The 25,248-nt window shown below is 38.6% G+C and overlaps 1 protein-coding gene, 1 long non-coding RNA gene and 1 other non-coding gene across 6 annotated transcripts in view; 2 read left to right on the top strand and 1 right to left on the bottom strand.

Moving 5' to 3' along the window:
* The window catches only part of Chrm3 (cholinergic receptor muscarinic 3), a 441,472-nt gene that overhangs the window by 158,729 nt on the left and 257,495 nt on the right, over window positions 1-25,248 (top strand). The window lies entirely within an intron of this gene.
* LOC104856367 lies at window positions 1,003-24,404 on the bottom strand. Of its 4 annotated transcripts, XR_778612.1 has the most exons (4): window positions 24,240-24,404; window positions 22,871-22,990; window positions 19,498-19,540; window positions 18,009-18,286 (listed from the first exon to the last, which is right to left on the bottom strand). It is a non-coding gene; the product is annotated as an uncharacterized LOC104856367 (long non-coding RNA). The 4 variants fall into 4 exon arrangements; XR_778616.1 differs by lacking the exons at window positions 18,009-18,286; window positions 19,498-19,540 and adding an exon at window positions 1,003-1,290; XR_778614.1 differs by lacking the exon at window positions 19,498-19,540.
* On the top strand, window positions 19,854-19,957 carry LOC117285497. The gene has a single exon (XR_004516553.1). It is a non-coding gene; the product is annotated as a U6 spliceosomal RNA (small nuclear RNA).

Here is a 25,248-nt window from a genome sequence, read left to right as displayed (position 1 = left end):
AAGTCTCCTTCCCATCTCCAAAATGTCTGCCTCCCTGTTTCCTACCATCTCACCTTTCTTTGCTCTTTAAATTACTAATATTCCGGGTTTCTCATAATGAGAAACTGTGCAATATTTAATCATCTGTGTCTTGATTTATTTCACTTAAATTAAGGTAGGTGTCAAGATACGTCCATTTTCCTACAAATGACTCAAATTTATGTCTTTATGGCTGAGTAGTACTCCATCGCATATGTGTTTATACGCAATGTGAATTGCGCTACCATAAACCTAGGTATGCATGTACTACTATAACATGGTGACTTTTACTTTTTCAAGAGAATACCTAGGACAGGTATACTCCGTCAAATGAAATTTCTGGTTTTGGTTTTTTGAGGAATCTCCTTACTTGTTTTCCATACTGGTTGGACTAGTTTCCTTGTTCTGATAGAGTCACAGAAAACCTCTCCTGCTGGCCTCCTGCCAGGTGGACTTCTCTCAGCTTTCCTGTGGGAATGCTCACTGCTGCCCTTGCCCTCAGCACATGCTGGCTGCACTGGCTGGCATCTGCCCCATGACCCGCTCAGGGAGACTGTCCTTACCCTGAACCATGTGACATTCCCTCTGGGGTATTCATGACATACTGCGTGAAAACAGTATGTGTTCAGTGGAAACCACACTTCACTTATTTGAGTTGGGGGCCTCTTCTTGGGCAGGCCATAGCACACCCTCGTGACACTGAGTACTGTCAGCTGCCAGCCGCCGACTTGATCGTGAGGGTAATGACCAACACTCTAGAGTGCTCTGCGTTGCCAAGCTAGGATGTTCTGGAGGTTGGGCGTATTCAGTAGGTTTTCAATTTAGGATATTTTCAACTTACATTGAGTTTATCAGGATGTAAGCCATACATCCAGGGCCCTGTGTATATCATCAGTTTCAAAATTATTTCTTTATTGACTGCTTAGTCAATACCAAGCACACGAAAGGATACAGAAAGTGTGAGGCATAATCAAATTATTCGGCGAATGTTTAATTTTTTTAAATATTACAGTGAAAGACTTCTTGCTGCAAATCCCCCTCAAGATGTCCCCCTTCGCTTAGGTCACTTGTTCCTTCTACTTCCTGAAGCAGTTCCGGAAGTCCTCTCTCCTGAGTGTCTTGACGAGGTGAGATGGAAAGTATGGCAAATGCTGCTGCCCAGGACCATCCAATGGAAAAGCAAGTCTGTGAAAGCATGACGGTGTCTTCATCTACCAGATTTACTAGGTCTGGCGTCCTATGACTTGTGGCTCTTGCCTAAAGTCAAAATAACTATGAAAAATAAATATTTTTCATCAATTCAGTACATCAAGGCCACCAGGACAGCTCAACTAAAGACACTTATGAAAAAGGACTTCCAGAATTGCTTCCGAAAGTAGCAAGAAAGACGGGATAAATGCATTAAAAGTGAAGTGAGGGAGAACATTTTGAGGGGAATTAATGGCAGTGTGTCTTTTGTTACACTGTTTTAAAAATGTAAATGTTCGCCGTATTTTTTATCATATCTTACATTTTGTAAAAGTCTCTCCTGTGCCTGTGACTGCTAGCTGTAAGAGCTAAGAGCCAATCTGTCTCTTTAAGGTTTGGAACACTTTACGTGCACCCACTGGAAAGAGATGCAAAGAGCTATGGTGGTGTAGGTCATAGAGATACGAGGTCAGAGACGGTGATTTTCAAGTGAGTACTCACTTAGCTAAGCACAGCATTGAAGTTAACCTGCCTGATTCTGACTGGCTTTTCTCTCTGTTCCCTCCACTCCACACCCGCTTGTCTGAGCAGAAATGTAAGATTTATATAATTTCCTTCATCTGGCATCATGACAGCATAAAGCCATCAGTATAATCACCATAAGAGGACTTTGTTTTATTTTTTATCACCCAACACATTTTTATTGTCAGAATGGTTACTAATCATTCATTTTTTATTTACTCTAGCTGGGGAAGTTTTGCAAAAATCTTGTGACTATTTAGGGGAAAAAAAAAACCTTTAAATTATGCCATCCTTGCTATTCTGCTCACCAATGAACCCAGTACAGATTTAAACTCCATGACTCCCATAAATGAAGCCAGAAGTAAAAGAAAAGCTGTTCCTCTCCCCTAGCAGTTGGACCTGGGCCCAGGACCCCTCACCTCCTCCCAGACCAGCAGTGCCCCTCAAATGGAAGGACAATGCTATATTTTCCTCAGCTTTTATTGAAATAGTTATTCTGAGAGGCTGAGGCACAGATAAAGACACATATGATGAGTGTCTCTTTCAAACTCTTTGGTTATTGAGATATTTTTAAATGAGCATTATATGACTTTGTGAAAGTGAATTCAGATATTTTAGTACTGTGTGTAAGAGTGTATATAAGAAGAGAAGTAGGATAGGAATAAATATTAAGCAGACTATTTCCTTGAGAACTAATGAGAATGCCTAAAAGTGCATTGAGAATACAGCCCAGGCAAATTTGAGATTAGAGAAGTTCTTTTGGCCCCCCACAAAGTGTCACAAACAGTAATATTCCCTCGTCTTAACCTAGAATATGTTTCTCATCTCATTCAAAAGCCAGTTCGAAAAGCAGCTGTTGGTTGTGCAGATATTGTGTTGCCCAACCTTATGTAAGCCAGCCTTCCTACCTCAAGGTCACATGTACTGAGATATCAATATTATAATTTTAAAATAAAATTAGCTTTATATGCTTATTATGAACTAGATTTTGATTAGAATTATTCCAACAAGCCTGTGGTTTACAATGATAAGAGCTAGTAGTTTTTTGTTTTTTTTTTTAAGACAGGGTCTCACTATGTAGTTGAGACTGACCTGGAACTCACTATGTAGCCCAGGCTGGTCTCGAACTCACAGCGATCCTCCTGCCTCAGATTCCAGAGTGCTGGGATTACAGGTGTGTGCCACCACGCCTGGCTCTTTTTTTTGGTGGGGGGAGAGCCAGTAGTTTTTTTTAATGTGGCCAACAATTAAACTTTCAAAAATTCGTGTGTGTGTGTGTGTGTGTGTGTATGTTTGGATGCAGATATCATTAATATATATAAATGTATACATACTTTCAGTTACATATTCATAGGCAAATGCATTTGATGCTAAAGGGATAATACTCTGGAAATTACATTTGAGTAATAGGTAGTTGGCTGTCCTTTCTTTTGAGATTTTAAATTCTCTAATGAATTATCTTGGAGAAAACATCAGTGTTCAGTGCCTTGCGGGAATCACACAGCTGGTCAGGAGAAAAATGTGTCACGCACAAGTGCGAGCTGAGAGATGATGGTCAATAGGCAAAGAAGTTTGAGAGGCTGTAGCTAAGATTAAAGGATGTGATTAAGATTATCAAAAGGAGGAAAAACGTGCTGCAGTCACAGAACAGAGCCCTTTGTGTCTTTGATCGATTAGAGATGTTTAGCAGGAATGCCTGCCATTTGATCATTTTTTTGTCATTGGGCAACCATCACCGTTTCCTTTCCCAGCACCGCCCAAGGGTAAGCACGAGCTGGGTGAATCCAGTGTCGCTGTACCCGACAGTCGCACTGTGAGGTAGCCACACGTTCTTGGCAGGTGCACAGTGTTACCATTTGCCCCCTTGGACAGTTACAACAAGCAGTGGATATTTGTGTTCCCGTAAGTTGTTGCATTTTAAGCAGAGAGATGAAATGGGAGTTTTCAATGGCAGCTTCAGGATTAACTTGATTAGTCGGTAACCATCGCATATCACGTTTTGCAAAGCATGCAGAATAAAGAAAAAGAGCTTGACATTAATTTGCATGTATTGTTTGCAGACTACTTTACTTCAATTTAAATTTTTTTCCTCTAAAATGTCACTTTTATTTATTATGCTCATTATAGAGATGAGAATGCTGTGTCCCAGTTAAATAAAGCAGCCTTGCCCAGTGGACTCCACTAATAAACTATGGTGCCGACCTTGATCTGGTAGAGAGGCAGCCCAACTCCTGCTGACTCCTGAAAGCTACCTCTAATTTCTAATAGTCGTTGTTCCCCTCAGGAAGCAGACAGCTACAGTGATCCCCAAAGGCTGTGAGCTAATGTGTGAAAGATGTTTAGATTCCTTATAAAACAGTATCTGTGGCCATGCTGAGTCAGAATAGACTGAATGCTATAGAGGTGTTTTTTGTTGCTGGCTTTATGAAGATTTTAGCTCTGGAATCACACCAAAGCCTATTAATATATAACTGGCCCATGGAGCTGTGAAGGTCTTCATGTGAAAATCCTGGAGGTGATCTTGGACTGCAGCCTACTTTTTTGCAGTATGGAAGTTTCTCAAAGCAAATGTCAAGGCTTTGAATTCTTGTGAATCAAAACACAGACAAAAATAAAATTTCAGTTACCTTTTGGAACCAAACCAAGAAGCCAGAAAATAATCTCCTTACCATTCTTTCACAACTCAAGATGAGTCTATTAACCACTAAATTCACTTGCAAAGGATATAGTACTTTTGGAAATATTCCTATTTTTATTCTTTATTTGGGGATGCATTCTGAAACAGATATGTTGCATGCTCCTTCTTTCTGTAGACAAATTGTGATTTTTGACACTCAGAAGAAAGTGCCATGAGGCTCTTTAAACATTTTGAGTAGGTTATAATTATTGTCTTTATGTTATACTTTACATTATGTTTCCTGAGCCATAGCCAGGACTAGGGCTGATACTAGAAGACCGGATGACCGGATTGCTAGTTTTATTATTGCCCCTCCTTTCCAGATTTGATCTAGGAAGAATAAAGAGAAAAAAGGAAGATTGAAGCTCTGGCTTATTTCCTTTGGATCTTGGCATCGCTCAAAACACAGGTGTCTTTTATAAAGTTGGCTGTGAAAACATGGCTGATGTAGAAATCTGGGCTCCCACTAAGTTTTCAATCCTGTACCTTCCCATGCATCACAGAAGCCAACACACACCCTCTTTCCTGAGCCCCTGGAGTGTTGATCTTGGCTGAGCTTCACACATTCTGTCTCAGGCGGACCAGAATCCGAGATAGCCCTTCTTGCCACCCTCTGCAAGGTGATCCTTGAGCTCACCCCCACGTCCTGAGTAAAGCAGCAAGGTGGGTGCTGGTGGCTTCCTACAGGCCCGTGGTACTCACCATGGAGACAGTGGCATGCCGCCCACTTCTCATGGGAGGAATGAACTCAGCCGTGCAGGAGCCAGCTACTTACCAGTCAGCTCCCTGTAGCTCCTGGCCTTTTGATGGAAGGGCGGGTGGGGATGCAAGGTAGAAAGTCCAGGTCTTTTCCAACACCTCCCCACCACTAATCTACCAGGAATGAAAGTCCTTCCCTTGGGGAGATGCATTCGCTCCCAGGCCTGTGCCAGAACACTAGGCAGCAGCGTTGCTTTTGCTGGAGGAGAGGGAACGCTAAGCCAACTATAGCATTTAGGATCTTGCATTTGGCAAAATTGTTTAAATTACCAGCAGACACTTAATAGTTTCTCTTTTATCTTTCTGTGCATTTGCCTGTCTCCTTGCCCAGTATTTCTTTCTTGGCTCACTGTCTCTTAATCCCTATATGGCAAGAAAGTCATTTTTGCGGGGCTTAATTCAGGAATGGTAGCCACCATCACAAAAGCACATCCTAGTGGAGAGAAACATTTTCTTAGGCTCAGTATAAAAAAACTTCTTCTTTCACAAAGCAACAAAAGAAGCTTCATATTTAGTTACTTAAATTTTAAAGATCTTATTTAATCCATCCAGTTTTCTCATATATGCTGATTATATTTTTATTAGATCAGTAAACAGACTTATGTGTTTTCTTTTTCTTTTAAAGTTATTTGTGTACAAAAGTTTTTCATTTGAGTTTTTAAACCTCTGATCAGACCAATAGATGAGCTCTACATTTCTACTCTCTTAATTCAAAGCATGTAGCACATTTTTTTAATTTCATGCAAATACTGCATAAAATTTTTGAATACATTATGCCATTTTCTAATTTTAAACAAACTTGATTTAAGCATGTATGCAGATCATTTCGTTTGCTAATTAGAATATCATCTCCTGCAGCTCCCAGACAGCAGCTGAATCTGGGGACAGGATTTAGAAAACTGTGGTTTAGAACATTGGTCAGGCTTTCCAGCGTTCACTTTACTGTATATCCCATGAGAGATGAGGAAATACATCTGAAAATGCTTCTTTTCTGCATGGAAGTATTTTAATTTGTTAACATAAGATTCATGTGTCTCTAGTATACAGGACAGTGCATGAACGATAAGAGAAGATCAGTGAGTAATTGTTGACTGAAAGAATGCTCATTAATGTGAGGAGTGGCGGTAATCAAGGCCCCAGTAGAGCATTCTCTTGTCCTCTTTAGATTTTCACATATTATATTGCAGTTATTTAGTACAAGTAATATGGCTGCCATGAACAAAAGATGATTTTGAAAATCAAAAGCAAAGGAAAAAGGCGGAGGCACTTGGAACAATATTTTTGTAAACTAATTTATGCCTGATGTCCTGCTCTGACCGGGGAGCCAAATGCCACAGGACTGGATGCTCAAGCTCGGGGAAATGCTGTTAAATAATAGTTACATCTGGGTTTATGTGAAGCATAACACTTACCACAAAATGTGCCAGGTTTTTATATGGAGAGCGGTGCAGTGAATGTATATGCGTATGTATGATGTTTCTCAAATGCCCAGCCCACTCTGTAGAAAGGAGCTATGGTTTATAAATCCATTTGGTACCTGCAAGTATTATAAGGAAGTAAATCCGTTACATTGGTGACTTAGTGAAGCATCATTATAAGTGAGAATTTAAAAAGTATTAATTTCCATGAATAGTCAGTGTAGTGATTACAATGAGCAACCAGATTTAACAACTGTTAAGTCACTAAACTAGTGAAAATAGCCTTCTAGCTGTGTCGATATCTTTCTACCATGGATGAATTTAAGGTGCTAATTGCCCGCACTGGTCGTCAAAATATTTCTGTGTTAGTGCATGGAAATTACATAACACTATGTATTTCTGACTCTCTGAAGTACAATATAAGTCCCCAATAAGCACATCCCCTTCCAAATAAAATCTTCTCTCTTAGCACTTCCATTAAACTGCTGTAAATACCATAGTGACAAATAAAATAGTAGAAGCACTTTGTCTTTTATACAAACTCACATTTTAAGCTTCAATAATTTAGATTTCTCTCTGAGGCCTATTTTTTTTCTCTCATTGAGTTTATTGGTACATTTTAGGTATACAGTACAGTTACATTCATCATTGGGATCGTGTACCTTTGCATGACAGGTCTTGGTTCTCATTTTTCCCCTTGTCCCTGCCCTCCCCTCACCCCCTCCCCTCTCTGAGGCATATTTTAATGTTTGAATGTGCATCATCTTTGACCAAACTGACGCAGCGGACTGACAAGATACAAGTGGCCTTCAAAGACCATCGGGTCCATCTGCCTCCCTTCTTCTTATCATCATCTAAGAGGCTGAGGCCAAGAGGCTCTTGCTGCCTTTGGCTCTTCCTGGTGAATAGCAGGTGCTGAGTGTTTGTGAATGATATAGTTGTGTCCTTTTTCCTCATACATTGTCTTCAATTATTCAGTGTCTAATATCAACAATTAAAATTTCATCAAATGCTTATTATATATTTGGGTCACGAAGACCAATTAAGATGATTCCTGTCCTCATGTATTTTACTATCTAGCAGAAGGAGAAACCACATAAGTGAATGGGACAGTGCGTCTTACTAATATAAAACAAAAGACACATGGGACCCAAAGAAACAAGGACCAGTTCTTCTGAAAGTAGAGATAAAAGTTTCCTAAGAGGTTTGTTTTAACCACTTTTTGACAGACGAAATTTTATAATTTAAAAAAGCCTTGTTAATTAAAAATTTCCCCTATACCCATTCCACATTCTTTGACTTTCCCTTCAGGAAATTCTTTTTATGTTACCCAAATTCTTCATGATTCATTTTCAACTTGAAGTTCCTTAGTTTCTCCAGGGAAGATAGAAAGCAACTGATTGGTATCCCTTATTTAGCAAGCTGAATTTTTGGCAGGCTGAATTACTGGATCAAAACCAAGAAGATTAAATATAACAGGAATAAACATAAAATCCTATATTTAAATTTAAAATGTTATCATACAGATAAAGGACAGAGAAGCACTGACTTACATGGTGGGGGAAAAGCCTAAAGATTTTAGTTGGCTACAAATTTAAATATATGCCCAATGCATAACAGGGCTGCTATACTCTGGTTTCGCTTCAAATCATTTAAATCTTTTGTCTTCAATGGGGCTGCTAAAAACCCAGCTCAATCTCCACATTTTGATAAATATTATGGTCCTGTTACTGGGTCAGAACATACACAAAAAATAATTGGTCTGGTTCTTGTCATGTTGAAATTATACAAAAGATTGAACCTTTATGAGGACATTTAAATATGCATGTCTGCACTAGAACTGGCCTCTGTCTTGAAGGTCATCAGTTTCAACCAACTACTGACCATATTTCCCATCTTCTCACTGACATAGGTGTTGACAACTCTTGGCCCATCTTCCCTGGGACAAGCTCCTCTCTCTATACAGCACACTTCCATGACTGGCTTTACCAGGCTAGAGCGCAATAGATGGAAAACACTTGTTTCCCTTAATCTTGTTTTTACCTCTGATGCTCGGACCCTTCCTGGTACCATCTTCTTGCCTAATACCTGCCATCATCCTGTACAAAATTCTGTCTCCTTTATTCAGTTGGCAGCTTAGGTAAAAGAATTTGGTCACACTGTCTTACCATGCAAAAACAATTACCAAAACTGATGACATGAGAAGTATTATTTTCTCTTAATGAAAAGTTAGAACACACAATGAAGCTCAACTTGTGTGCAGTCTTTTCTTGGGGGAAAAAGATTAATCTGAATTAATATTGTAAGCTGGATTTTTCATCACTGTATAAGTAAATGTGAGAGCAGTAAGCTGAGCATTCAGAATAATTGATTCCTTAACAGGCGTGTCATTGGGCCCTGTGTCTGAGACTGTAGTAGGATAACACAGTATGAAATCTTTTCTAAACAGCTGAAATATGCTATGAATTTTATGTCCTGAGAAATGAGAGCATTTTGTCTATTTTTATAAGTAAGAGAAATTTTCCTCAAGAGAGGATGCTGAAAGGGACATAGAACATTATTGCCCAGCTTCTCCTAGAAAGTGAAAGTTGAAAGGCCTTGATTGACAGGGCTTTCTTTCTTCACTAGTAATCTCCAATCCCTGCTCTAGAGCTCTGAGCTGTCAGAACAACATAATTCTTGTCTTTTATTTTTTTCTCTGCTGAAGCGGCTAGCTTTCTGTAAGTGAAGCTTATTCATTGAATTAGTGCTCTGTACATGTCTTCATTACAACTAGATGGAGCCCCCGAAACATGACATCAATGCCTCCCCTTCGTGTCCCAGACATTACAGAGGCATAGCTGTGTTTAAAAAAAAAAAAAAAAAAGAATTTTACTCTCAGAAAACATTATTGCAATGAAGAGATTTCTGCTTCATCCCTCAAAAATATAGCTAGTCTAGAAATGTTTGAATTTTAGCATACAGTAGTCTATCTGACTGACTTTCACACTCGAATTTTCTTCTACGCATATAGTAGCCCCACTAGTGTTTTTTTCTTATCAGGAACTGTCAGATTTTATGTTTTTGTTATTGTTGTTCTTTTTCTTTTTTTGCTTCTTAATTGATCTTGGATGCCAGAGATCCTGATTTCTTCTGTAGTTTTCATAGTATATTTGAATGTTGGACCAAAGTAATAATTAGATTCATTTGATTTATATCTTTACTTTAGATCATTTCTTAAAAAGAAGAAATAGTCTGAAATATCTTATTTCATTTGGTCAAGATCAATTCTAGGGTCGGTTTACTGGACTGCTAATAATTCAATTTTAAGTTTATACAACTAGGAAAACCTTACTAACTATATTAAAAGCTGTAATAACTATACTAATTTGAGCAGCTGCTCCAAACTTTTCTCTTCTCTATTTCCCAAACCAAATGGATGGGTTTTTATTTTCTTTATTTAATGGTTTTCTTTAAAACTGTGTGCTTATAGGCCAACTCATAATCAGAAGATAGAAATTTCCAGCTCGTTGCTTGTTTGTACAATCATCTGTGGAGTAATATAAATTTCCTGACAAGACTTAGAATTTCTCCTGAAAAAATGGCTTAGAGATAATTGAATTAAAAGTTGAACTATGATAAATACTGGAATGCTTAGTCCAGTCGAGTAACATGACTCTCCTCGAGAACAGAGCCAGGCACTCAGGGAACCACCAAACTAAACAAAACACCCACTGATTTAGGTCTTCATTCTGCCCTGAGAAGAGCAGGAGTCATTAATGAACTTGAAATACTTCCACATTTAATTACAAGCTCTTTCAGAAGCAGTCCTTCCCAACTATAACTCTTATTCAGAATCAATTGCCATTAAGTTGTAAATAAATCCTCAAAATTATAATTCAGCCCTCATGTTCAAGTTTACTGATAAGCAAGTTCATTATTTACCACTCCATATAACTACTTTAATTGTGCTCTTGGGTGTTTTCCTTAGTATTAACATCTTTTTCCCCTGTCCTTAATCTGTGTTAATGATTATCATCAGTCATGTAATACATCAGAAAGTCTAGTAAAAATATGAGTAGATAACCTTTTTATCTTTTTCAATGTCTAAATTATTCATTATTCCTATATGCTGCATGATGAAACAATTTAACACCATTAGTTTTAACATTTAGAAATCAAAAGTGAAGTATTTTTAAATGAGTCATTTGATTTTCCAGCAAAGGAACAAAACTACATTTCAGAGGTTCAATTTGATAAGCACAGTTGGACCTGTTAGGACTTTGTTGACTTATGTTGGATGCTAGAAGTAGCAGCAACACAACTTTTGCCCAAATGGTTAGATTTTTGCAAGATGTTTGTGTACAAGAAGCGCTGCTTATAACCTTAGGAGAATATTGTTATTGTGAACGAAGCGGTGGTTATTACTGCACTGGTACATATTGGCTCAAGTCTAAAACCTGTGAGTTTATAATTATGTTATCAATTTACCCTGGGTGAAAAAGATTCCTTTAAGCTCAAAGCCTTCTATAATACTTGGCTTCACTGTTTTAAACTCTTGAGGTCTTTTAAGAAAGTATAATTTCAGATGCATTTGGGGCCCATTTCACAGTTTGACTAAACTGATGACTTCATTATTGATAGCTGGAACTCCAAGAGCATGCAAAAAATGCTGGAATATGTGATTAAAATAGGATCTTTTATGAAAAGAAACGAGATTATTTTAAGCTGGTCTTTGAAATATTTTCCATGACTTAAGTTATTGACATATTCGGCTAGATGTCTACTTTTTAAATTATTTATCCATACTTTCTTTTTATAAAGCACAAAGCCATTGGCTTCATTTAAGTATTTGAAAACTGTATTTCCAATACGCTTGCTTACTTTACGTTATAACAGAGCATTTTCTAACCTCTCTCTCAACTACCAAATCTCCAAGCCTGTGAGCATTTTAAGTAGTCTTACATAAGTAGATACATAAGTAAATACTTAGTATTTATTCATTTGGGTGGAAGAGATTAGAATTTCTTCAAACAAGTCCAACATACTTTAACCATTCACTGTACAGTGGTAAAATTAGCTTTAGTGTTGTCAATACTTGGATTGTGTACCAGGGGAAATATATTTGTATTTATGTAATAATACCAAAGTTTAATTTGGGGGAGGTACCAGGGATTGAACTTAGGACCTTGTGCTTGTGAGACAGCTGTGGTGCCACTGAGCTATATATCCCCAACCCAATTTAATCCTATTTTTAAATTTTATTCTTTATTCCCTTAATTTTGCTCATTCTATAATTTGGACTGCACGTTTTGCCAGGTTTTTTTTTAGCTACAAACAGAACTTACTAAGAGGCAGAACCTAAACATCATGTCTTTCTATTAAGATTCAGTATTAGGTTCATGCTTAGTTTTAATTAAGAGAAAAAAGTCCACATTAAAGTGTATTTTACCTGGGTGTATTACAAAATTTCAATTTTAAACAATTTGATATCTAATGTTTCTTCCATCTTCCTATTTTCTCTGGGACATTTGGAGTCTCATAGAAATAAATCAATATTAGGATAACCTGCTAAGACTGCCTTCCTTTTTTGTTCTTCAAATCAAATAATTTTCCATCTCTTGACTCTTAATGTGAAAAGCGTTTGCAGTTCCTGGGATATTTCAGCTGTTGACACTTCAGAAACCTCCAGCTCTGTGTAGGTGTTTCAAAGTAAATTTGAAACGTGGAGGTGGAAGAAAAGCCATATGTCCCTAAAAGTTTTATTTAATGTTTTAAGTGAAAGAAGAGTTGGAAATACAAAAGTCTCGAGAGTCAGTAAGCAGCTCCTACAATAAAGAGAGTTGCTAAAAAGAGAACTAAACAGAGCTACTCTTTAAAAAACCTTAACAAATAGCAGACCATTGTTGTATTGTTTGAAAAATATGACCCATTGTAAAAGTAGCTCTATTGGTATGCTTTTGCTTTTTGATGAACTAAATGTATTATCAAAGAAAGTGTAACTCCTAATGCATTGTTAATTTTAACTAATACGTTGAGGTGTTTTTTTTTTCAGTGAGTGTTGGCCTGGGTCCAAACCACCCTGCTGCGAAGGGTGTCGCCCAGCTTCCTGTGTAAGCCCCAGGTGTGTCCTCTCTCATCCAGACAACTTTGAAATGCTCACATTTAAGGGATAAGGGGTCAGAGGAATGAAATTTTCTGAAAGTATGTGCACACATATAAAAATACTATACTTGTAAATGTTGCCCAAGTGACCAAACATTTATAAAACGATTTGGGACACAGAAAAGAAAATTAGCTTCACATTTCTATTTGGGTCTTTGGAAGGCGAAGAAGGGGGGAGAAATCAAAGAACAAGCACCTTTTTGCAAGGAAAAAAAGGTTTTTTGATCTTTCAAAAGAGCTCCTATTTTCATCAGAAGACTCAAGAGGTAAAATGAACAGATAAATAAATAGTAAAATAAAGCATAAGGCTTTATGGATGAAAACTAGTAATTTACTTTAACTTATGTCTTTCATAACATTTTTCTTTACACTTCCCCGCCACTGTGCTATCATCATCATCATCGAAACGCACTTTTGATCCTGTCCCGAGAGCCGGAGGCTGGAGGTATGAAAAGGTACCGCATGTATTCTCTGCTCTCTCCTGATCCCAGCCTGTTTTGATTTTTATTATGATACAGAAAAAAATGTGCACCTTTATTTATAAATATTTTCAATAGCTTTACCAAGAAGGGACTATTTCTGGATGCTGAAATTGTCCGTTTAACACAGCTATCGGTGCTAACCAGGTTAGGAAATGAAACCGCAGTAAAAATGGGTCTCTGAAATGTATGATCCAGCAGTGTTTTATTTTTTCTTTTTAGTGAAATGATTGCACTTAGTTTTCTGTTCATGAATTTTTTCTAATTAATTTTTTCATTTGTTCTCTTATCTCTTATTGGTCAAGCCACATGATCACAATATTAATTTGCATTCATTCCCCCCAACTTGTTCTTCATCAGGCATTAAATGCTAAAATATTCAAAATACTAAAGTGCTTTAACATTTTTAAATGCTAGAATGCTGTAATATATTTTTACCTATGATTTGGTTTTTGTGTATCACATATATTTTTTTTTTTTTCAATCACCAGCTTTTCTTGTCTTTGTTAAAAGTCTAAACTGGTTGATGAGATTTTGCTGCCTTGCATTTTGGGGACAGATATAGGGAAAATAGATTTCCCAGGATTCTCCTTTCTTCCAAAAAAGAGCCCTGACGCTGGGACTTCTGAGAACCGGGGTCTTAACATGTAGTTCGGTACCGTACTGAGCTACTGGAGAGAAGGGAAGCCATGAAAGGAAATTCTAATGCTGCTTGCCTTAGACATCCAAGTCTTCATTGTAAAATGAAAATAGATAAACACAGCGCACAGACCACAGTGCAGAACCAGTGGTGCGGGTCACATAGTGTGCACAGGTGGCAAGTGGCCGCTCGGCTGTTTGAGGAGCTCCCTGGGCTTTGGTGCGCTCTGAGGCCCCAGGACCTCAGAAAAGCCTCCGCTGGTACTGAAATCGTTACTGATAAACCTTTGTTTTCATCATGACTTAGATTTCCCTGCCAGCCCAGCAGAGGGGCTTAAAAAGTTGGATCTGTGTTGAGTCTAAGAAAACAAAAAGTGCGCTGCTCCTTGGCTCCTTGCATCCTGATCGTGCCCCGTGATGAATTCATGCCCGTCGTGTTTATATTCTTGTAAAATTGGTATAATGAAAGGGCTGCTGGACGAGGGCTCAGGAGACTGCTTCTGTGCCAGACCTTGCAAGTTTGTCTTCATATAATGCAGGCCATAAATGCCTTTGTAATTTTATTGGGATTGAAATGATGTTAACTGAGCTTGCTTTATGCACACTGGAAAATTTAAAGGGTAAGGCCGAATGTGGTTCAAAAACGAAGACTCGCAACTCAGAGTCATGGTACCCGCTGACTTGTTTGTTTGGGGAGGCAGCAACAATGGTTCAAGTTTTAAGCTTTCATTTGGCTCCTAAATACTTTATTGAGTCCATATAGCTCTGAAATAATTGGAATGGGGCTGGGGTTGGAACTCAGAGGTAGAGAGTACTTGCTTAACCTGTAAAACACACACACACACACACACACACACACACACACACCTTTCTAAAAGTGTCCCTTGCCAAGGCCCCTGCTGCTCCCCTCCTCTTCCTCTTCCTTCTCTTCTTCATTCTCTCTCTCTCTGTCTCTCTCCCTCCCTCCCTCTCTTCTTTTTCTCCCTTTTCCTCCCTCCTCCTCTCCCCTTACCCTCCTTTCATTCTCTCTCAAGTTTTGCAATATTGAGAGTGCTTTCTCCAAGTGAGAAAGTGTGCTGTGAGGTCCGCACAGACAGTGTTATGGACTTGTCTTCTCAGCCAGCCCCACCTCAACCACACCAAGCCATGTGATTCATACAGAGGCCTCCAGGATGCACAGCCCGACCCCTGCCCATCCTCCTGCAGAGTGACGTAGGCTCACACGCACTCACGTTTGGCTTCTTCCCTGGTGTATTCCCAGCCCCCGCCTCCTCCGTGCTACCTCTGTGGGAATCACTTTCTCCCTGGTGTTAACACCCTCTGGCTGAGTTGTGTCTACTCCCATAGACATGGCTCCATGTCATGCCTTCCTGTCACCGATGAATTCATGCCAAGGACACGGGGCCCTTGCCCTATGTACTTCCTTTATGTACTCACCCACCGCCGTGGAAACTCCCTTCATGACTGAACAAAACTGCTTATCCTAGGATCGACAGTAACCTTCACATTTCCTGATCCCGGGGGCACTTCTCCATCCTCCTCTTGTATGATCTCTCCCACAGTAACTCTGTGAACCGTATTCTCCTGTGTAGTTTCTGTTGTTTCCCACCCACAGTGTTTCTTCCTTTCTTGGATCCCTAAACATTGACATTCCACAGGGTTGCCACTTCACCCTCTGCTGTTCTTTCCTGATAGTATAGCTCAGGCATTCTCTCTTTTTTCCCTTGGCTTCATCTTTTGTCCTTTTGCCGACTATGCCCAAAGCTATTTCCTACCTCTTTCTTTTGCAGAAGCAGCTCAGACCCAAACTCAGTAATTTACAGGACATAACCGCTTGGCTGTGCCACCAGCTCAGACATAAAATGCGCACATAAGAATCAGCTTCTCCTAAACCCACATTTTAATGTGTATTTTCTCTTCTGATGAAAAGCAGTGCCACCTATCATCAGCACTCGAAACCACAGAGCCATCCATGAATTCTCTCTTTTTCTTCCATCTCCAATCCATAACTGGATCACATTTAGCTTGACTTGCAAAAATATTTTAGTGTCCGCCCTTTCCTGTAGAGCCTCTCCTTCAGCTCTCTCTCTTTAGGCCGCATCACCTCTCCCATGCCTGGTGCCCAACCTTCCCACGCCTTCTTGTCCTCTCCTTCCTGGTGCCGTGGGAGGCTGCTTATCACTGTATGGGCTCCTCTGCCTGCAGAAGAGCGGTGAGAGGGGTCCCTGGAGATGTGAGACGGACACTGAGTCTCCTCGTGCTGATTGTATCTGCCTCCTTCAGGGACACAACTCTTCCAGGGAAGCCCTTCCCCTCGGCTTTGGCCAGGAGCATTGCTCCCTCTCCCTGCTGCTTTCCCCTGCCATCTTCTCATTGCAGCTACTCCCGGGGTGCTTTGCCCTCCCCTGTGTTCTTCTGGACTCTGTGAGCCCTCTGCACACGGTCCCTTCTTCAGCGCGTCTCGGTCAGATCCTTGAGCATGCAGAACACTTTCTCCTGGCACTAGGAGCCGTGCACTGGTCTTTCAGTGGACCTGTCTTCAGCTGTGCACTTCTGCCAAACCTCCTGCCTGCTCTTTTAAATGTAATTCTGATGTCTCCCTCTAACTGAAAACTCTGTGGCAACATCCCCCTGTCCAAGAAAAGAGTTTATGGCGTACAGTTTTCCTCCCTCACCTGCTGCCTTTCCAGGCTCCTACTTCACTAGTTGCCCCTTCTGTCGTCCTGGAAATACCAAGTGATCGTAAACCCCCCTCGCAGGGAAGACCCTGTGCTCTCACACTGGGGATGCCCGACCTCTGCACCCTGGGTCTGACCTGCTGTGCACCTGTCACAGTGCAGACCAGTGTGGGAAACTGTAGAGACTTTTTCAGACTGTTTCACTTAAGGTAATATCCTGGAAAATGGACAGAAGCAAGAAAGATGAAGTTTTCTTCCCTAGTAGATAGTTTTCTCCACAGAAAATATTTAATTAGAAACAAGGAATGTTTTATTTTTCAGGAGGATAAAGTGACAGTTCCTAATCCTAACTTCAGAAATAGGTATCTTCTCACATATGCAGTAGCCTTTGAATATATCAAAGGAATCTCTCTCTCTCTCTCCCTCTCTCCCTCCCTCCCTCTCCTTCTCTCTCCTTCCCCCCTCCTCCCTCCCGCCCTCCTTCCCTTTCTTCTCTCCTTTGATTTCTTCCTTCCCTCCTTCCTCCCTTCCTCATTAAATAGCCTTTCTTTCCTTCCTTATTTCTCTCTATTGTTTCACTCAGTGTCAATCTCTGAGAAGAGCTTCCATTATAATACACAGACTACAGTGAAGTGTATGTGAGATTTTTAACCTTTTATAATTATGTGGGTTCGATCCCTGGTAAGAAAAAAAAATATGTGGGATTTGGGAGTTATTTTAAAGCCCAGTGCCAGGAAGCAGGAATCATTTTCTCATTTGAGAATAGAATGGAGAGGATTATGTCATGTCTTAAGTGGATCTTCACATTGGAGGAAAGGTACTAATTATCCGAAGGGAGTGACTCCAGGGCTGGCAGCTCCCCTTCAGCTGATTTGTCTCATCCTGGCCTCTTCAATCTGCGTCTTCCTCAGCTAATTTGCTGAGGTCTATGCTGTCTGGTGATGGATGGGAGGTTTGAGAGAGGCCTGGAATGTGAATCATGGGGATGTGAATAATGGCTATTCTGATAGTTTCCTGATCCATAAAAGAAGCAGATAATTTTTTTTGACCAGACAGATCGCCTGCGATGGAAGTGGTTTTTTAAACTCTGTTTTCTCAAAGGAAATGTCAATATGCGTAAAAATCTGGTGGAGCTTATTGAGTAGTAAAGTGGAAAAAAGTGGAAACTGAGGTTAGAGCCAGATAAAGGCAACACAATCTAGAGAAACGTCTGTGCTGTCAGTGTTATAGTCCTAAGACCAATTAGAAAAGTAAATAAGTAAATAAATATAGGCTTATGCCTTCCAACTGCATGACATCATATGAATTACTAAACTTACCTGAGTTCAGTTTTATTATTTTTAAACAGGAAGAGATTCCCTACTACCTGCATTTATTGGGATGATTCTGCAAAATACATAAGCTACAAAGCATTCTACTACACAGACACCTTAGCTTTTTGGACTAGATAAAGCCAGAATGAATGCCACAGCGGTTATTTCCAGGGTATCTTTTTGGGTGTTGGTTTTGTTAGCAGTGCTGTCACAAACACATGCACTGAGTCTGCTTGGTGCATGGTCCAAGGGCAGCTCCATGGTGCTTGCGAGGTTAGGTAGACCTTTGGAGACTCTGCAGTGTTTTCTGTGTCTTTGCTTTTATGCAAATTCAATCGTAATCCCTTCAGTTCTCCTTGTGCAACAACTATTTTTCACCATCTTAGTCTTTAATTCAAAGCGTCCACATAGCCCCCGTCTTTGTCTCACAGCGCTGGTGCTTTCTGTATGCCTAGAATGTTCGAAAATTGCTCCTTTTTAAAATCACGGTTTTCAATTAAGAGGCTCCAGGTCTGACTTACAGATTATCTTTTTTATAATGAAAATGCATTCTAGCAGCAAACCTGGACCATTTGGGACGTTGTTAGAAATCAGGTATCCATTTAAGATGGTGAATTTTGGTAGGGAAAGAAAATATGTAACTGTGAATGTGAAATGTTGACTAATGTGGAACTTTTATTAGTAATACACTTAGGTGGGAAAAATAGATACACTAGCTACTCCGAAAAGTCCATTCTGAACTCAATAAAATAAATACAATTAAAGTTTTGATAAAAGTAACATTTTATTTTTTAGTAACATTTTAAACTACAGGCAAAAAGTAATTTAATACATATAATTTGAATTAAATTGAGTGTGTGAGCAATTATCTTTGAAGCTTGTTCGAAGTAGTGCCCATATGGTCTGAAAGCACTCTAGTAAATATCCATAGAACAATTAATTTTAACAGAAATTTTTAAGAATAGTATAAGGAACTTAGACCTCTCATCTCATTGAATAGTAAGAAGTGTTATGTAAATTTTTTTCTCAAATGTATATATATATATATATATATATAATCATTGTAAATTATTTTAATTGTGGTTACAAACACATAATATAAAATTTCCCCTCTGAACTATTTCTCATAGTGTCACCTACATTTATAGAATTGTACAATTAGTCTTAGGAAGTTTTCATTTTGCAAAACTAATGCGCATTAAGCTCACCTCTCCAATCTTCTTTCCCTCAGCCTCTGGCAACAACCATTCTATTTCAGCTTCTAAGAGTTTGATTCATAGAAGAACCAAACAATGGAATCACACAGTACTTGTGTGAGCCCTTTATAACTGGCTCAGTTTGCCTTGGCATAATGTCCTCAAGGGTTTTTCATGTTGTAGTATGTGTCAGTCCCTTGTCACAATGAAATGACAGTTTTTAAAAGTACCATATTTTTCATCTCAAATGTTTGTAAGAGACTCTAACAATTAAAAGGTACAACATTGACAACTTAGCTTTTTGGACTAGATAAAGCAAAAATGAACAACATAGCAATTATTTCAAAGATATCTTTGTTTTTGTTAACAGTGCTGTCACAAACGCCATTAGTGATGGCCATGCCTTCTGTTTCCATGGCAACATAGGCATATGCTAGCGATTGGCTAGTCATCCCTGTGTTCTCACCTGGAGATGCTGTGTGGTCTTAGCCTTTGAAAGGAATTTTGCTCTAGAAGTAAGCAAGCATATATAATCAAGGTTAGCAAGCTGTGAGATTCACTGTTTTATGAACAAATGACTTCTAGGGGATTGGGTTGTTGTTTATTTTCAAATCCAGATGTAGGAACTGATGCTCTGCTTTACCAGAGTAGATGTACTAAATGCTCCATGAAAACCAGATCTGTATGATTAACGCATGAGGGGATGAAGGGCGCTTCAAAGGTTTTGATAAACTGAGTTACAAATGCATTATTTTTTTCATCATACACACATTACAGATAGTTTATAGATCTAATGCATTTCACAACAAAAACAATACTTTTGTCCTCACTTTGGCAGCACATATACTAAAATTGGAATGATACAGAGATTAGCATGGCCCCTGCACAAGGATGACACACAAATTTATAAAGCATTCCATATTTTTTTTAAAAAAATGCTTTCACATTGAGTTCTGTTTGGAGTGAAGATTAAAACTATAACTAACTTTCCACAACTTAGCTATTTACCACTGGAGGTAGTAGATTACAGGCCAAATTCTATCTAATTTTCTTTGGTGGTCTTATAAAATGTCAACTATGCAATAAACAATGAATTGTATAGAAACTGTTAGCAAAAATGTTGAAGACTCATAAAATGCAGTTTGAAAAATTGAAACATTTCAAAAAATTACTTTCCTTGTGGAAAATTCTTTTAAATTAAACACCTTTTTCCCTTTGTCATTTTTGAGATTTAGATGATGCATTAAACATGCCCATGTCTGTGTTTTTGTGTTCAAGTGTAAAGGAGTAATTATTTCTATTTAAGAAGTAGTACTCACTAAGTTGGAAATTTAATAAAACTACAAATGGATTAGAAAACGCTTACCTCATCTGGGAAAATTGAGGCTGGATTCTTATTTTTAACTAACAAAAGCAGTCTTACAGAAATAATGACTTTAAATACAACTTTAGAGTACTGCCATGATATTTATCCCTTCCACTGATCTCTTCTCTTTTACCCCATTATTGTACTTTCTGGTGAGATTAAGTCTTTTTTTTAATGTGCTTTTTTTTTAATTTCTTAAATTTTTATTTGTTTCTTTTTTTCAGTACTGGGGATCAACTCAGGACCTTGTACTTGCAAGGCAGGCACGGTGCCACTGTGCTAAACCCCTGGCCCTGGTGAGATTCTTAAGCCCATTTTCACCTCTCTTAGCTGAGGACTCAAATCACTAAAAAATGAATGGATTCTCTGGACTCTCTGATGATAGACTTAACTTCTTTGAAATTTACTTTTTGAGCCATGTGAATCTGTCTGCTGGCTCTGCTCTATCAGGAGGCAACGCCTTCCAGAGAAGTGACAGACCCTGGATCTCTGGAGTCTGGCATTGTCTTCTGAGGCTTGCAATTAATCCAAGAGAAATGGGTGTCAACACAGATGCCATCTGATCCATCCCAACCTGAGAACTGGTAGATAATTTCATTGTTTCCTTAATCCAGAGGCCTCACATAGTTCCCTTTGGAAGCATGGTAAATGGAAAAAGACAGTGCCAAGTGATTTTTAAAACTTTCTTTACTTTCTGGAAAGTGTTTTACTATTTCTTGGCTGCTTAATTTCAGAGTATGTTTCCTCCATCTTTATTAATCAGTCATCATTTTGGTTCATTACACTATGGTTCTCTTTATTTTCAATTAGCATGCCCTATTTAATTATAATTTTAACAGAAAAATTTGATGTGAATTTTTTATAAAATTAGGATAAGTTATACCAGCTCATGTAGTAATTTAAGGTTAAGATGCATTGGGTTTGTTTTGTTTTGTGTTTTCAGAAAAGGGTACTTCACCACTCAACATTTAGTCAGTTAACATTTAAAATATCTCTGTGTGTTGAATAGTCAGTTAATATGAACAAATTACAGTCAAGTTCAAAGGTCTTTAGGCATGAAGATATTTGCATATTTTAAGTCCAGATAGATGTGAAATCCAATCAAGCATCAACCAGTGGGAGCTTCAGATTTATTTATTTTTTGAGCAAAATGAAAAAATAGAGTACATTCATAATTGAATTTAAAGTTATGAATTACATGCTTCCTCCCTTTTTTTGTGGTATGGCACAATTCATATAATGTCTATGTGGATTTAGTGCCTCTCCTGGGATCACTCACCAAAGTTCTATGAGAGCCTTGGTCAAAGAAGTAGGGCAATTAAGAATGTCAAGTGGGCCGAAAAGGCAATTTTGTTTTCAAGAAATTAGGCTTCTCTCAACCCTGGGAATATTTACAATTGAGTATATAAACATTTAAAAGAATAAAAACCATAGTAGTATTAAAATTTTGTTTTAAGGAGGCTCTGTATATATTTGTTGATTGTAGATATAACTTTAAGATAATCTGTCCTATTACAGTTCGGCTGGTAATTCCAGTTTGAATGAATAATCATTTCATTCATTGAAGGTTAGAATTTTGAGCAAAAATCCATATTCCCTATGGTTTAAGACAACTTAAGGCCTATGGGATTTATAAGGTGAAATTAGATGTACAAGAACTACTGGAGTACTAGGAAGGTCTCTCCGCGAAGGCATTCCCAAACCTTTGAAAGGATTGTGCTCACCATGGACCATGAACATCATTCGAGGTCATGCCAGGTTGTTTCCCAGGGTGTGCACCTGGGACCCAGAGGATCCCCCGGGTCTTTTCAGGATTTCACAGGCCCAACACTACTTTCATAATACTGCTAATGTGGTATTTGCACCCTTCACCCTCACTTTCCTGGCCTGTACAGGGGCTTCCCCAGAGGTTTCGTGAAGTATAACGCAACAGACAGAAAGAACACAGAATCACAAGGGAAATCCAGCGGTCTCCTGTAAATCATAACAGGACTGAGATGTACCAAGATGATTTGCCAAAATGTAAATCACAACAGCTTTTTCACTATGTTTTTGTTGGTTTTTGAACACAATAGTTTTTATATAAAATTTTTCTTAGTTCATTCATTTTATTCTGCATTTATTTTTAATTTAAATCAAATAATTTTCTTACGTTTCCAGATTTACTTTCTAATATAGTAAATAGCTACAGAAAAAGCACTGGAAGGAAGGATCTCTATAATTTTGAGTGTGAAGGGATTTTGAGACCTCTTAATCTAGAGTGATGGTTAAAATTAGCAGGTTTGTAAGATATGTAGACTAAGTAAATAGCCTAGAAAGCTACGGTTTTGATTTGCAGTACTAATAAGTTGAAAATTAATGTTAAAATCCACAGTAAACCTCTAAATTGTTTCTTCTGCCCCAAAGTGCTCATGAGGCCCACAAAACCTGTATCACCACCAAAAGGGGCAGCACTGGAGACCTGAGTCCCTACCTGCAGGAGGAGCCTTCCTCTCCACAAGGCAGAGCTCTGGCTTCTCATTCGCACTTTCGTGGCCTTGCTTCCCTCTTCTTGCTGGGGTTTCATTTAGCTGAAAATGTGTGATTTTACAAACTAAAACGACAAAAAAGAATTTCCGTGTAAAAAAAAAAAAGAGTATCAATACAAGTCCCTCAGTAATGGAAAACCAGACAAGCATCTCCAGTCTTTCCCTGGGGCAAATTATCTAGGCACTCTGGAGCTCAACCTCGTCTGTAGGAAGAGGATGATAGCTGTGCATCCATGAGATTGTTGTGAGAAATGCGTTAATACATTTAAGGTGCTTAGAGTAATGGCAACTGAAGAAACATGTTGCGATCCTTTTTTTAACATCTAAAAAAAAGGCATTGTCAAATTCCCTCTAACGAATTCATAGGCATCTTGTTGGAACAACCGCTGTTTCTTAGTTGGAAGCTGCCTGTATTCTCTGCTTTTATGACCGTAGGCCACAAAAAACGTACATGCAAAACTCAAATTAATTATAGGGCTAGTTTCTTCAATAATTTGGGATGTTGGCAAATAAAATCCTTCTCAGCTTTTTCCTTCTCCTAGGAAATTGAATACATCTTCTTAGGTTTAAATTGTTTATCTCCCCAGAATGCCATTAACATGGAAATCTAAAACTAAAAAAGGTTTGATTTAAGTCAATCCTTCCATTACATGTGTATGTGTATTTCAAATTATTTTTGGAATTTATTCCTTGTCCTGAAAAGTACTCCAAATGTAACATGCCTTAATTTAATTTGAAGTATTTATTTTGGCAATGCAAGTCAGTGGTTGGTAATAGTTTGAAAGTACAGTAGCCTCTCCTATTATTTTTATTACTATGATCGTTATTATTATTGTTATTGTTTGTGCTGTTTGAGGAAGTCATGGAAGAATACAGCAGGCCACTGGTTCAGCCCTTTCTTTTAGGAAAAAACAATGAAATGCCACTGCAGGGGAACTGAGGAGAGAGTCTGATATTTAAGAAGTACTTGCCTTATAGTAGACACTCATTTATCCCTCACAGAGTCCTGGCCAAAAAAAAAAAAAAATACTACTTTTTCATTTTCACAGATGAATTCAGAAAAGTTAAATATCTTTCTTCAAATCACAGAGCTACCCAGATCCTGGACTGCATTCTGTGACTGATGGAACAGAATGTCCTCGCGGAGTTGCATAATAGATGCCGACTTTTGCTGGAGCCCACATGTGGCTCCAGAGTCCATAGGCAGAGAAAAAAGACAAGGAAGTCCAGGGTGATGGAGAGAGAGCTGCGGCAAGAGGGATACAGGTGACTAGGGAGGTGTTCGCCTTGCTCCTCTTGGATATAGCTACGCACCTTTCTGTGATTTCAGTTCCTGTGGTCATCCACAGTCTGAAAACAGTCAATGAAAAATTTCAAAATGAACGTTCCTCTGCCGGGCACAGCCTTTAGTCACTCAGGAGCCACATTGTTGAAGGAACCCCACAGCCACGCTCGCTGAGGTCCCTTACACACGGTGGTGGCCTTTGCATTGTGATGCTGTCACGTGCTCACTTCATCCCATATCATCCCACGTCATCACAAGGAAGGGAGGACAGGAAAGGAAATTTCAAGAGCGAAGTCACAATCACACATTTATTACAATGCATTGTTATAACTGAGCCCTTTTAGTATTTGTTACTGTTAATCTCTTACTGTATATAAGGTATAAATGAGATTCTACGTAGCTATACACACAGAAGAAAAACAATACATATTGAGTTTAGTGCTTTGTGGATTCAAGTGTCCACTGGGGGTCTTCTTGGAAGAATCCCCTGAGGATGGGGGTGGGAGGCCACTGTGTAGCACTTGCTCTTTTGTTTCTAGTTACTTAATATTAAAAACTATTTTTATTATATTCCATGTTCTGTTTTCTGTCTTATGATTATGACTTAAGTATGCTTTATTTTGTTTGGGTTTATGATTAGGAAAGGTTCACCAGGCAACTACCCATTTCTTCCTAAGAGTTTATATATTTTAAAAGGAACATGTCTTTTTATTGGAAGAAGTACCAGAGTATTTATTAATAAGCAACACTGTGTTCCCACTTTATGAGGTTCTAAGTGCCTTTATTGTATTTATTAACTTTATAATAAATATAATTGTATTCATAGTCAATGTTAAATATTATTTTCTTAGAGTAAAATTTAAAAGTATGCATACATCCAGTTTTATTTTTTAAGTGGTTTAGCTATAAATGAACCAAATTACTTTCTCATTGGCTAAGATTTCTTAACAAGCACACTAGTAGATGGGGCATACGACTCAGTGTTCTGCTGTCCCAGTCCAATGGTGTCTGCCACATGTACCACCTTTGTTGTTCAAA

This window comes from Fukomys damarensis, unplaced genomic scaffold (assembly GCF_012274545.1).
Source record: "Fukomys damarensis isolate Sample0158 unplaced genomic scaffold, DMR_v1.0_HiC HiC_scaffold_10, whole genome shotgun sequence".
Taxonomy (NCBI): Eukaryota; Metazoa; Chordata; class Mammalia; order Rodentia; family Bathyergidae; genus Fukomys; species Fukomys damarensis.
The sequence above is the reverse complement of the archived record's forward strand: the minus strand, read 5'-3'. Positions and strand labels throughout refer to the sequence as shown.